Below are 14,552 nucleotides of genomic sequence, written 5' to 3' on the forward strand. Positions count from 1 at the left end.
GTGGTACATACAAATAAGCATACACACACCTATTTATAAAAATAAATAAAAGTAATTTCATCAAAAAAGCTACCGCAGGATGTGCACCAACAAAATGAGAAAGTGATCTAAGAGAGACTGCATGATTAAGGGCTGCTGGACCATCGCACCAGAGAGCAGCGAACTCCTAGGATGACAGCAGATAGAAAGCAGCCAGTCCAGAGGGACAAGAAAATGGCAAATACCAGAAGGGAAGTGCCTGAGGGGTTTAAGAGAAGGACCTGTTTGAAATGTAGAAAATAGTATCCAGAAATGTTTGAATAACCTGGGGGTAAGAATGAGCAACTGACAAGAGATTTCTAGGTAATTTTTTAAAGCAATCAATAATTTGGGAAATACAGGCTGAGATTAACTTATACATAGGACCTAATGAAACAAGCTGAATGCAGTCAAGGACTGCCAAGGGGAAGGGGCTGGGCTAACTGGAGAGGGGAGGGGAGGTAGCAAAGTCGGAGGTTTGAGGGGCCAGATGTGTGCAGACCACAGTGAGGTATTGAGATGGGAGCCACTGCAGTTGTGTGCAGAAGAGACCACCATGAGGCATTCTCTCTAAGATGGGAGCAGCTGCAGTTGTGTGCAGAAGAGACCACCATGAGGCATTCTCTCTAAGATGGGAGCGGCTGCAGTTGGGTGCAGAGAAGTGTCATGACCAGAGTAGCTATTCCTAATGTGTTTAGAATAAACTCTAAGAGAGACTGGGGTGCAGCAGGATGCTGCAGTTAGATGAAAAGTGATAATGCTATATCCGTCGGATGATGGCAGCTTGAACCACCTCATTAGGGAGAGTGAGAACAATAGATTGTCAACTGACTTTAAAGGCAGAGCCAAAGTGTGTTTTTAACATATCAAATGAGGGAAGAGTATGAACAATGGAGAGAAATGAGGGAGAGTATAAAAGAGAAACATCAAAAATGGCATGAGCCACAGTCTAGCGAGATGGGGAGGCCATGGTTCGAGCTGTTGCACCTGTTACCTGCGGATGAACCAATCTAGTCTGAGTGGCCTAAGATGGAATCCACGGTGTCTGTTAGTTCGTATGGTCATGGCAAGTGCTAGGCAGTTGCCAGGGGAAGTAGGGCTGAGTCTTTTCCATCCCCTTATCCGATGCCACCACCAGCGAGTCTGGGAGCCACAGGCAGGCCAGTGGGGCTCCCGGAGCATCTTTGTGTGATCTCCACCCATGACATCTCCAGTCTGATGGCTTCCAGGGAGCCAGACCTCTTCCCAGGAGCTCAGAATTCCAAACCAGCCCTTCACGGCCTGGTGTCCATCAGAGCAGTTACTTCGGCAAGATTCTGTCCCTCAGAATCCAGTGGGCATGTTGAAAGGAGGGGACCAAATTCCCTCTCCAGATGGAGAACAGGCACAGAACGTGTGGACGTGTTTTTAAACCAGCAGTAGCAGGGTTTGGGGGAGAAGATAAGAGTTCAGCTGTAGGACATTTTGCAAACTCATAATAAAGCAAACACTGTCAAATGAACCGGTGTCCTGATAGGGCCATGGTGCGGGAGCTGAGCGGAAGGAAGTGATGGGGTCACAGTGTAGGAGAGCCAAGCTCTCATCCCCCACAGCAGGAAACCAATGGGCGTCCACAAAGGAAAAACTGAGAAACACGAATAAAATAACATCAGCTGGACACAAGATTAACTACAAAGAGAAAACACAGAAAAGGTGAGGTCGGCTCTTTCTAGGACCCAGGTAAGTGAAGGAGAATAAATTGGTATTGTTTAGTATCTTCCGTCACTATTTGATTTCATTATGTGCATTATGACTTTGATTTTAAAAAAAAACTTTATGTGTATGTTTTTTTTTTCTTCCTGTATGTACACGCTATGTGCATGCCTGGTGCCCAAGGGGGTCAGAGACAGTGTCAGATCCCCGGGAACTGGAGTTATGGACGGTTGTGAGACATTGTGTGGGTGCTGGGAATTGAACCCCAGACCTCTAGAAAAGCAGCCAGTGCTCTTAACCACCGAATCATCTCTCCAGCCCCCAAATAATTAGTTTTTGAAAGGATGTAAATTTGATGTCCATGCCTTGACGCTATAGATGGGTGAGAGTTTTAGGAATGCTTCCCAGTGGTGGAGCACTCGCCCAGTGTGTGTGAGGCCTTGGACTTGATTCCCAGCTCTGAAAACAAAAACAAGAGTAAAGAGAGTGCCCCGCCCACACGACAGGTGTGATTTTGGGAAACGCTCAACCTGACCTTCTTTCCAGCTCTGTACTCTCTCTTTTGTAGCTCTGGCCTAAAAGAGGGGTCTCACCCAGGGAGGCCACCCTGCACACGTCAGGGACCCGAGTACTTAGTGGTCTCCCGGGGAGGACCTCTGCCCTCCCAAGTCCCTGAAGCACCTCACTAAGACCCTCCAGCCAGTCCCTGGAGGTTGGAGAGGCTGAGGCTCACCGCAGACAGGAGGGAACCAAGGCTCAGTGAGTTTATGCTGAGGTAGAGATCGGAAGCCCAGCCTTCTGGTTTAGGGTTTTATGGTTCTTCTACAACCAAAACAGTGGCTGCCATCACCAGTAGGACAGGCTGGGAGGATGGGGGAGGGAGATGTTTTGGAAGGGAAATCTAGCCTTCTAATTCCAGGGCTCTGTTTTTCCTGAATAAAAACACACCTGTCCTGAAATCCAGGGCACCAAAAAGACACTTGATCCAGTAACGATGATGGCCCCTGGCTGAAAATACCCGGTTTCCCTTAGTCACCCTCTCCAAGCAGTGTGAGCCGGATAAAGTAACAGACAGAACCCAACAGATGGCCCGTGGAATGAAACGCCTTGGCTGAGGGGGACTTTGGGGAGGGGCAGGGTGCAAGGGGGTGGGCTCTGAGCAGAGCCTCATGGGCTTCTTCTCTTGCTCTCCGGGTGACACAGCTCTGGGACCTAAAGAACCAGATGCTACTGGGGGTGTAGCCTGGGAGGGCAAAAGGGAAACCTGTTTGCTGAGGCAAAAATACCCAGCGCCGTTAACCCTTTGCAGACCAGGAACCACACCACTGAGCCAACTAACTCTCAATTTGTGATTAGTTGCATCCCCAAATCCTGTTCTGGTTCTGACAAAGCCCACTTAAAGTGACTTCCGTGGCCTGGCAGACAGTGTCTCACTGTTGCCTTAGGGTGGGGCAGTCTTACAGTGGATGGGACAACGCTACTATAGTACAGGCCCAGGGATCTGCGCAAACCAGCGGCTCTGAACAAACTTGTGTCCCAGGCCCCAGTGGGCAGGCATGAGCGAAGTCCATGCCCTCGCCACACACGGTGAACACCGTAGAACGAGGCACCATCCACGTGGGGGTAGCAGCCCCAGGTTGGATGTCTGTCATGTGACTCAGCATAGGACCCTCTTGTTTACTGGGCTGGGCGATATTCTTCTGTTCATGAGAAAATGCCCGGGGGTGGGGGTGGGGGTTGGAGAGATGGCTCGGCGGTCAAGAGTGCTGGCTGCTCTTCCAAGAGGACCTTGGTTCAATTTCCAGCCCCCAGTCATCAGTAAGCCCAGTCTCTGTGGAGCTGATGCCATTTTCTGGTCTTCTCGGACACTGTAGACGGGTGGTGCACAATGTACTCAGATGCACACATTCAGGCAAACATGCATACCTACAAAATTAAAATCAAGGCTCAAAAAAGTCTAGAAAAGAAAGTGCTGCCCTTGTGAGCATTCTGCGGTTCCCTGAGAGGTGGGAGCCTGTCCTGCCCCGCCTCTCCGGGGGCACGGGGGAGGGTCTGCTTCCTGGCAGACCGTGGCAGCTTTCTGTAAGGTCTCTCACCACCCTTCTGTTCTGAACTGAACTTGATTCTCACTCCCCCACTCCAACCTCATAATAATGATTGATGCGAGGAGGACTGGGTGGTTTCTGTGGCGACACTAATTGTACCTCCTGTCCACAGCAGTGATGCTGCACTTTGGAGCTGAAATCCGAGCCGGGTAGCCAGTGGGGGTTCTGCTCAAGGCTTCAGCAGCTAAGTTACAGCCACTCAACTCCACTCATGGATACGTGCTGCTGCTGCCTGGACCATCGCTCAGGTCCCAGGCGCCTCCGCTGGTCTCTCAAAACTCTCTGGTGATTGGGAAGGAAGCTGTACTGAACAAGACAGTCCCGTTGGAAAGAAACTAGGTGGCACCTGACCGATTCTGAACATGAGCATTTATCTTTCAGAAACTCCAGCTGGGTCCTAAGATGGTCAGAACACCCCATTCACTCGCCCCCTCCTGCTGTGGCCTGGCACCCAGCAATCTGCCGAGGGGAACACGCTGGTCACCCATGACACAGGTTTAGAGAACTAAGCAAGAGAAGGTGCTTGCCAACAAGCCTGCTGACCTAAACTAGATCCCAGGACCCACATGGTAGAAGGAAAGGATCGACCCCCACCAGTTGTCCCCTGGCCTCCACATGAGCAGTGGAGTACTCACACATGTGAGTACACACACACACACACACACACACACACACACACACACACACACAATGAATGAGTGAATGAAAAGTGCTTAACAGGCTAGCCAGATGGCTCAGTGGGTACAGGCTGCTGCTGAGTCTGATGACCTCAGATTCCTAGAACCCACATGATAGAAGGAGAAAACTGACTCCCTTGGGTTGTCCTCTGGCCTCCACACGTGCATTTTGGTGCACACACAAGCACAGGCACACACATGTGCAAACACAAATAACTAAATGTCATTTTTTTTAAATGGTCTCTCTTCTTAAGATTTATTTATTTTATGTGTTTTGTCTGCATATATGTCTGTACATGCCTGGCCAGAAGAAGGTGTCAGATCTTCTGGAACTGGAGTTACAGATGGTTGTGAGCTGCCATGTGGGAATAAGGAATTGAACCTCTGGAAGAACGGTCAGTGCTCTTAGCGGCTGAGCCCCCTCTCCAGCCCCTGGTTTGTTTTGTTAAGACAGAGTCTCTCAGCCAGGCGGTGGTGGCGCCCGCCTTCAGTCCCAGCACTTGGGAGGCAGAGGCAGGTGGATCTCTGTGAGTTTGAGGCCAGCCTGGGCAACAGAGTGAGTTCCAGGAAAGGCACAAAGCTACACAGAGAAACCCTGTCTCGAAAAACCAGAAAAAAAAAAGTCTCTCTATGTAGTCCTGCCTGTCCTGGAGCTCACTCTGTAGACCAAGCTGACCTCAAACTCACAGAGATCCTCCTATCTCTGCCTCCCAGGTGTTGGGATTAAAGGGCTACACCACCATGTCTGGCCTAGTTGTGGTACATCCTGCCCTCATCAAGCTTCGAGTCTTGGGATGAAACAAAGCCATGGACTGACAGAGCCCATGGCACCTGGAGGCAGTGATGGAGGAGAGTGTCAACACAACCTCCTCCAGGACATGATGTTTCAACTGAGCTCTGAGAACCAGAGGATTCAAGAAAGGGGGGCGGGTCAGATTTGGGTTTGGAGACACCTGGTTTAGAGAGGGAACTTTCAACACCCTGCTAAGGAATTCCTTATCCCAGGAACAATGGATACACAGATTAGCATTTGAAGAATATTCTTGAGGCTCCTGAGATGGATGAGCAGGTAACAGCACTTGTCATCAAGCCTGACAGCCTAACTTCAATCCCAGAGACCCACGTAGTAGAAGGATACGGACCGACTCCTGACTCCCACAGGCTGCCTTCCAACAGTCACACACGGGCCGTGGCATGAGTACCCCCTCCCAAATGAATGAAATGTTAAAAATAATTAATAATAAAACCACTCACTTTAACCCCAACACAGACCAAGGGTCAAGGTCAAGCAAGGGACAGGAGACCAGGAGGAGATAATTGTTCTGACCCATCTGAGGGGTGGCAGGAGCCAGGTCAGTGACAGCCAGTGTCCTAGTTGGTTTCTGTCATTGTGATAAAACACTGACCAAAAATAAGTTGAGGGAGGAAAGGACTTATATGGCTTGCGGGTCACAGACCATCATCTAGGCAAGGCAGGACCTTAAGGTGGGAATGTGGAGGCAGTGACTGAAGTAGAGACCTGGGGGGAACACTGCTTACTAGCTTGCTTCCACGCTCACACGTCTTATATAGCCCAGGCCTACCTGCCTGGAGACGGTACCACCCACAGCGGGCTGGGCCCTCCCACACCAACCAGCAATCAGAAAACTGCCCCCTAGACGTGCCCAATGGCCAGTCTGATAGAGGTAACTCTTCACTTGAGATTCCCTCTTCCCTGATGACTCCAGGTCAAGGTCCAAGCTAACAAGGACAGGCAGCATGGAGGGAGGGAGCGGAGGTGGGAAGTATAGAACTCGCCAAACATAAAAGAGCCTTGAAAATCAAAATAATGGACAAGAGCAAATGATTCATTTTCAAAACAAAATAAAACAAAAACCAAACAAACAAAAAAAGGAAAACAAAAGAAAAAAAACAAATACCCCATAGACATGAAAACATAATCCAAATGACTATGCTGACCCACCCATTAGCAACAGGCCTGGAGACACCCATCACAGACAGAAGCAGACTCTCCTATATTACTGGTGAGGTCCAAAATAGTTCAGCTCCTGTGGGGAGGAATTCGACAATATCTAACAAAACGCTCAATTTTGGAAGTTAAACCTGAAGGCTCCTCCCACAAACGCAGGCGGCTGCTCACCTCAGCACTGTTCATCTGGTAAAACGCTGGAAACGGGCTGGAGATGGCTCAGTGGTTAAGAGCACTAGCTGATCTTCCAGAGGACCTGGGTTCAATACCCAGCACCTACATGGTGGCTCACAACTGTCTGAACTGCAGAGTGGATAAACTGTATGGTAGTCACACACCACAGTACTATATGGGGGTTGTCTAGAGATGAGATGCCGCTGACATGATCTCACTGGTGAATAAGCATAAAAGGGCAGTTGCTATGGTTTGGATCCACATGTCCCTGTTAAAGGCTTGGTCCCCACCCCGTGACAGAGCCTTTACAAGATGGGGTCTAGCAGATCCTTCAGTCACTGGGTTGTATCTGGAAGAGGACCGTGCAGCTCTGGCTCTTGCAGTCTCTGAGATGAAGGGCTCTCTTCTCCTCCCATTCATCCCTGTCATGATCTGCTGCCTCCCCAGACTCAAAAGCAGTGGGGCCCATTGGCCAGGGGCATTAACCATGGCCTAAATAAAACCTCCAAAACTGTGAGCCAAAATAATCCCTTTCACTTTATAAGTGGATTTATTCAGGTAACAGAAAACTGATGAATACAGCTATAAGAATTCTGTTGTCAGGGCTACAGAAATGGCTCATGTTTAAGAGCATGGACTGCTCTGCCAGAGGACCAAGGTTTAGTTCCCAGCACCTATATCAGGGAGCTTACAACTACCTGTAACTCAGGCTCTGTGGGATCCAAAGACTTATTCTGGTTGTCTAGGACAATTGCTCTAATGAGCATCTACTCACATGCACATACATGCATACACATACAATTCAAAATAAAACAAAGAATTCAGTCATATCTTAGTACCCTGTGTCATTGGATCTGTTCTCTTCAGATCCTCAAAATCCACAGATCCACAAATCCCTTATATAAAATGGGGTAGTATTTGCCTACATACAGTCCCACGTACTTTAAATTATCTCTAGATTCTTTATACTACCTAACATCATGTAAATGTTATGCAAATAGTTGTACAATAGAAGCTTAAATATGTTCCATACAGATGGAACTTTTGAAAGTATGTTCCACCTATGTTTAAACACATGGATGTAGGATTCACAGGTGTGGCTACCTGTATGTGCTATGCTGTTCTTTTATAAATTTTTTTTTTTTTTTAAAGTACAAGAAAGGAAGAGAAAGGCTCAGGATCCATCAGAGGAAAGGCAGAGGGCGGAAACAGATGGAGGAATGTGAAGGCAGTGCACCTTCTGATAACACTTTGACTTTGGAGGTGGTAAAGAATTTGCACATACACAAAATACATGATAGAGGCAATACATCAGTAGAATAAATAGACACAAATGCACTTAACTACATACCAAACTCATGGCTTCCAAGAGAAAGAAAAAGAAGTTTTGAATCCACTATCCTGTGCATCCTTAGGCAAACAGTCTAAGGGAGCAGGGAGGCAAAACCAACCAACAACCTCACACAGTGGGTATGTTCTTAGCAGGCTCTGTTTCGAAGTTCTGACACTAACCCCGGCCTGTTGGTGCAGGCCTATAATCCCAGAGGCTTGGGAGACTCAGGCAGAAGGCCATGAGTTCAAGTCTTGCCTGGACTAACAAATAAATTCAAAGCCAGTCTGGGTATTGGTGAAATTATTGAGACCCGTAGTTAAAAAGGAAGTTTATTTTGTGAAGTAACTTACAAGTGAAGGGATAGGTTACAGGGTCTGGGAAAGGTGTAGCGCAGTCCGGTGGTGTTCTCTGGAGAACTATGCTCTCTCTACCTCCAGCGTCCAGGGTCCAGGAAACAAGAGAGCCAGAGCATCCAGATCTTGGGTCTTCAGGGTCCTCTCTCAGCCCCACCTTGTAGGCGTGACAGTTACCGAAGCCTCAATGGGGGTTGGAACTTCCAGATCAAAGCTGGAATGGCTACCCACTACATCTGGGTCATCTTATCAACACCCTATCTCAAATTTTAAGACAATTTTAGACCGGTGAGAAGTTTCAGAAGGTAACCGTGCTTGCCACCAAGCTAAACCACCTGAGTTCAATCCCTAGAACCTCATAGTGGAGGAGAGAAGTTCTCGTAAGTTGTCCTCTGACCTTCCACATGTGTGCTGTGGCTGGTGCATGTGCACATACACACATAAATGCAAAAAAGAAACATTTTTTAAGGGCTGACTATGTGGTTCAGTGGGAGAGTACTTACCTAGTAAGTGCAAAGCCCTAGGTTCCATACCCTAATACCACTAAATAAAAATTCCGATACCACTGTTACATTTTATAGCAGAATTTCATAAATAGATTGAAATTGGGGGAATCCAAATTATCGTAGAAGAACAGTAAACTGAATAAGATACAGATGAAGTATTGGGGTTGTTGCCAGTGGTACCTACACTTGAAGCCTCTCTATATAAAATATCTTAGCTCTATTCTCCCGAGAGCATGAAATGCAGTGGGAATGAGCCCACCTAGATCTGGGTCTTAATTCCCCAGCATAAGACACTCGGACTACTTGAGAAAATGGCTGGTTCTGGGGAGGGTTGAGGAAAGGGCCAGCCTGGAACATCTTAGAAGAGCTCAGAGTCTAGAGGACATGGGAAAAGGCACAAGAGCTGTCTTCTCTCCCTGGACAAGCTTTGGACATGTTTGAGCATCAAAAAGAATTGACACTAGGTGAATACAGTACAAATGAAAGGGAAGTCCTTGGGCCAGCAAAATGGCTCTCATGTGAAGAAAGGACCTTCCCATGTAAAGGCCTGATGATCTGACCAAACCCAGAACCCATGTAAAGCAGGAGAGAACCAACTCTACAAAGTTGACCTCTGACCTCCACATGCATGTCATGACACACACGAACACCCTTACAATAATAAATAATTAAAAAATCCACTAGAAAAAGTACAGAATTTTAAAATCACAATTCTATCTATCTATCTATCTATCTATCTATCTATCTATCTATCTATCTATCTATCTATCCATCTATCTATCATCTCTTTGTTTGCTTTGTTTTTCAAGTCAGGATTTCTCTGTGTAACAGCTCTGGCTGTCCTGGAATTAGCTTTGTAGACCAGGATGGACTCGAACTTGCAGAGATCCACCTGCCTCTGCCTCCCAAGTGCTGGGATAAAAGATGTGCACCACCATGCCCACTTTTTAAATCATAATTTTTAACCCCCAGTATAACTATAGGCTCAGGCAAATAATCAAAACTAAAGGTACTGGGTGAAAGGTTATTGGGTCTCAGGACTCACAGGATCAGAGTTCTAATCACAGTGGAAAGGGTGCAGGGAAGCGGGGCTGAACACAGACCAGTGAACAGGCAGCAAGCAGCAGGCGAATCTACCCTGTCTGTGCCTCATGTGCTACCACAGAAATACCCAGGGCCTGGGTGTTCCCACATGGTCACCCAAATCCATCTAATCTGGAGGAGACAGACAAATCAGTGTGGGACAGTCTACAGGACACTGGCTAGGGTTCTACAAAAGAGTTCGATGAGGCCAGGTGTGGTGGCACATGCCTTTACTCCCAGCACTCCGAGTTCAAAGCCAGCCAGGGTTATATAGTGAGACTGGAGAGAGAGAGAGAGAGAGAGAGAGAGAGAGAGAGAGAGAGAGAGAGAGAGAGAGAGAGAGAGAGAGAGAGAGAGAGAATCTAATCCAGATTCAAAGAAACTAAGAGTTATCACAGCCAATTCATTGGATCTGCTTGGATCCTGGACATTCTAATAGCCAGAGGTGCGTCTAGGAATAACTTGAGAAGTTTGCACATTAAAAGACAGAGTGTTGGGGCTGAACAGAGAGTCAGTGGTTAAGAGCACTGGTTTCTCTTCCAGGGAACCCAGGTTCCATCCCTAGCATCCATGTGGTGGCTCATAAACATCTGTAACACCCTCTTCTGCTCTCCATGGACACTACATACATGTGGTGAAAACACACACACACACACACACACACACACACACACACACACACCACCCATACACATAACATACATTTTTTTTTTTTAATTTCAAGATTGAGCAGGATGGCAGTGGCACACGCCTTTAATTCCAGCACTCAGGAGGCAGAGGCAGGTGGATCTCTGTGAGTTTGAGGCCAGCCTGGTCTACAGAGTGGGTTCCAGGACAGCCTGGGCTGTTATATAGAGAAACCTTGGAGAGAGAGAGAGAGAGAGAGAGAGAGAGAGAGAGAGAGAGAGAGAGAGAGAGAGAGAGAGAGAGAGAAGAAGAGGAGGAGGAGGAGGAGGAGGAGGAGGAGGAGGAGGAGGAGGAGAAGAAGAAAGAAAGAAAGAAAATTTAAAGTTTTTATTTTATTTTTTTAATTTAAAAATCTAAAGAACGTTAGCTGGGCAGTGGTGGCGTACGCCTTTAATCCCAGCACTCTGGAGGCAGAGGCAGGCGGATCTCTGTGAGTTCGAGGCCAACCTGGTCTACAAAGTGAGTTCCTGGGGAAAAAAAAAAAAAAAAAAGAATGTTTGGGGCTAGAGACATGGCTCAGCAGTTAAGAATGCTTACTGTCCTATCAAAGGACCTGAGTTTAGATCCCAGCACCCATGTCAGGTGGCTCACAACCAAGGGATCCTACACCCTCTTCTGGTCTCCAGAACTATACACACAAGCATATTCACACACACATATATATATATACCTAACTAAAAATTAAACCGTTTAAATTGAAAAGAAACCTTGGTTAAAAAAAAAAAGGACAAATGTTCAGTTTCTTAAATACAAGGATACACTGCTTGCATGAGATGTGTGCGTGTATGTGCGTGTGTGTGCATGTGTGTGTGCGCATGTGTATGTTGCTAGGGATTAAAGCCAGGACCTTGTACTTGCAAGGTAAGCACTATATCATTGAGCTGTAGCTCCATCCCTGAGAATGCTGATTATCTTTGCAGACACAACCAGAGGTAAATTTATTATATATATATATATATATATATATATATATATATATATATATATATAATTTATTTAACTTTATTTTATGTACATTGGTGTGAAGGTATCAGGTCCCCTGGAACTGGAGTTACAGACAGTTGTGAGCTGCCATATGGGTGCTGGGAATTGAACCCAGGTCCTCTGGAAGAGCAGCCGGTGCTCTTAACCACTGAGCCATCTCTCCAGTCCCAGAGGTGAATTTCGTGGTGTCTGTATTTTACTTTCAAACAGCTCAGTAAAAACAGATAAAACAGTTGTATGTTGAGAAACAGAATACAGTCAGCAGAATACAGTGAGCTGTGGGGTAGAGATGTTTGTGACATGATTCAACAGTTCTGCAAATTAGAAATGTCACAATGAAGTCTTGAAAACTGCAGTTGGCTCGGATGCTTCAGGACTGCAGACACCCACTTCACAGTGCGCAGAGGCAAACGTCTGAACTGCCGTGGGAGCAGGGCCGAAATACCCAGGTGACAAGCAACCCCCAAGGCTCCATCATGGACACCCTGGCAGTGCTGGTGGCACCACTGGCTGAAATGGTGACTGCTTTGAAGAAGCCAGGTTTTAGGTAAGGTGGCGGGGAGGAGGAGGCAAAATATTCAAGTCAGACATTAGCAATCTCCCCAAAGTCCACACAAAGAGTGAGTTATAAACTCCTGATGTAAGAGAAACACAAGCTTAGGGTGGGCAGGAAGACAACTCAGTGGGTAAAGGCTTGATCCCTGGGACCCACAAGGTAGAAGAAGAGAAGTCCCATGGCTGTCCTCTGACCCTCCCCCACAGACGGAATTGAGAGAGAGAGACAGAGAGACAGAGAGAGAGAGAGAGAGAGAGAGAGAGAGAGAGAGAGAGAGAGAGAGAGAGAGAGAGAGAGAGAAATGTGCAAAACTATGGGGTTTGTGAGAACTTTAGTAGCTCCACCTATGGTGGTGCAAAGCTAGCTCGACTTATGGGAGAGAAGAGAGAATATGAACTGTCTTGGGAGCAGGACCAAGATGCCCAGAAGATGAGGAATCTCCAAGACTCCAGCATGGCCACAAAGGCCAGGATGTGTCTGAAATGTCTCTGATGCTGTGGGCCACAGCAGTGGCCCCACCAGTCCCCACTCTTAACTGTTTGGACCTCCCCTCAGACGCCCTGGGGAACACAGATGGGAGCACTCCTAAGATTCCTTCCTCCCAGATGCTCTTCCCCAACTGGGGCTTTCCAGGGAGAAGGCGGGCCTTAGGATTTTTAGCATGCTCTTTCAAAGAAGGTCAAGAGCCACTTGGTGTCTAAACAGCAAGAGATAAGCGATCAAAGGCTCCAAAGGCAAGTCCAAACCTAACATTAAAAGCAAGAAAGATCAGAAATGACCACATCAGAGACATCCATCACTGAGCAGATGCCGATCTCCAAGATAGGAGAGTACAGCTGGGAAGGGGAAAGTGGGCATCAAGGTGCAGCCCAAACGGGTATGATGTCACCAGGATGATTCCAGATTGTCACCAACTGGAGAAACCCAAACTACAGTGGGTTCTACCCACGGGTAGCTGCACCACCCTGAACAGACCTACCAAGTCAACATTTTCGCCCATCTATCAAGTTGCTCTGCAGACACATCATGAGGGCAGAAATGAAGTGTTCTCTCACTCTGGTCTCCTCCAGTTACAGAGTCTGACCACCGCCAATGAGAAAGCCGAGAACTTTTCATCACTGAACACATTTGCGAAACTCATTGGCTTTAACAAACTGTTCCCCACACACCTGGCCTGCGTGGTCTCCTCTGACCAGAGCACGCTATATCATATCCAGAAAGTGCTTATAGGCTCCCGCTTGCAGTGGAAAAACACCAGCAGCTGACAGAAAAGTGAAACCCCATCTTGGCTCTAGAGAAACGGTCCCGCCAGGGAAACGCGTAAGACTATTTGATCAGATTTAATAAGCTTTAACAAAATCCAGGTGAGGGGCGCTCTCTGGGAAAAAACAGACGACTCTTATGAACAGCTCCAGGAAATCACTGGGGAAGGGGAAAAGGATGCAAAGCCCTGCGTCACCACAGGAAAAGGTAACCAAGAGTCAGGCTCCACAAATAGAGGACATTTGTGTCCTCCCAACTGAAGATGCCCATCTCAAGTGTCGTGTTTTTTCTCATGTGTGGTTACCGGATTTTACATAGTCACATAAAACCATGTATGTATACATTAAATGAGGATAGAAATGAAACTACCTAGGGAATCGGTGGGGGAGGGAGAGGATAAAGGGAGGATGAGAAGGAAGGGAAGATCATACACAACACACAACACAGAAAAATATTTTCAAAAAATAGACATCTCAGAATGTCTTGAGGTTGAGAGGACTTTTCTATCTCCCTCCAAGCCTTGAAGCTTCATGCTTTGTCTTAGATGTAGTCAACTTTAAAGTCCCCCTCCCCTTCTCTGAGACGAAGTCTTACTCTGTAGCCCAAGCTGGACTGAAACTCAGAATCCCCTTTCCTCCATCTCCTGAGTGCTGGGATTACAAGTGTGCACCACCGCCCCGGTCCAAAACACTAGACTATAACCCTACACACATACACACACACACAGAGAGAGAGAGAGAGAGAGAGAGAGAGAGAGAGAGAGAGAGAGAGAGAGAGAGAGAGAGAGACGGGGGGGGGGGGGGAGGGAGGGAGGGAGAGAGAGAGACAGAGACAGAGAGACAGAGAGACAGAGACAGAGAGAGAGACTGCAAACAAGATCACCATGAAACACCCCTAAATAGATCTAGCCTGTAATATTCTGACGGTGGGACACAGGGGACACCTATCCTGAGAAGCATTCCTTGCCCCAGTAAGACCTGCTGTATTTTATGTGCAGAGGCACAAGGCCCTGTCTGCCACTCAGGAGAGCTTGGTTGGCCGTGTGCGAGTAGTCGGTGACATATAGGCACGCTGTTTATAGAGCCCTAGTGTAGTGACATATAGGCACGCTGTTTATAGAGCCCTAGTAGTGTGCCCTCGTTGGCTTTAAGT

The sequence above is a fragment of the Peromyscus maniculatus genome, chromosome 8, assembly GCF_049852395.1.
Source record: "Peromyscus maniculatus bairdii isolate BWxNUB_F1_BW_parent chromosome 8, HU_Pman_BW_mat_3.1, whole genome shotgun sequence".
Lineage (NCBI taxonomy): Eukaryota > Metazoa > Chordata > Mammalia > Rodentia > Cricetidae > Peromyscus > Peromyscus maniculatus.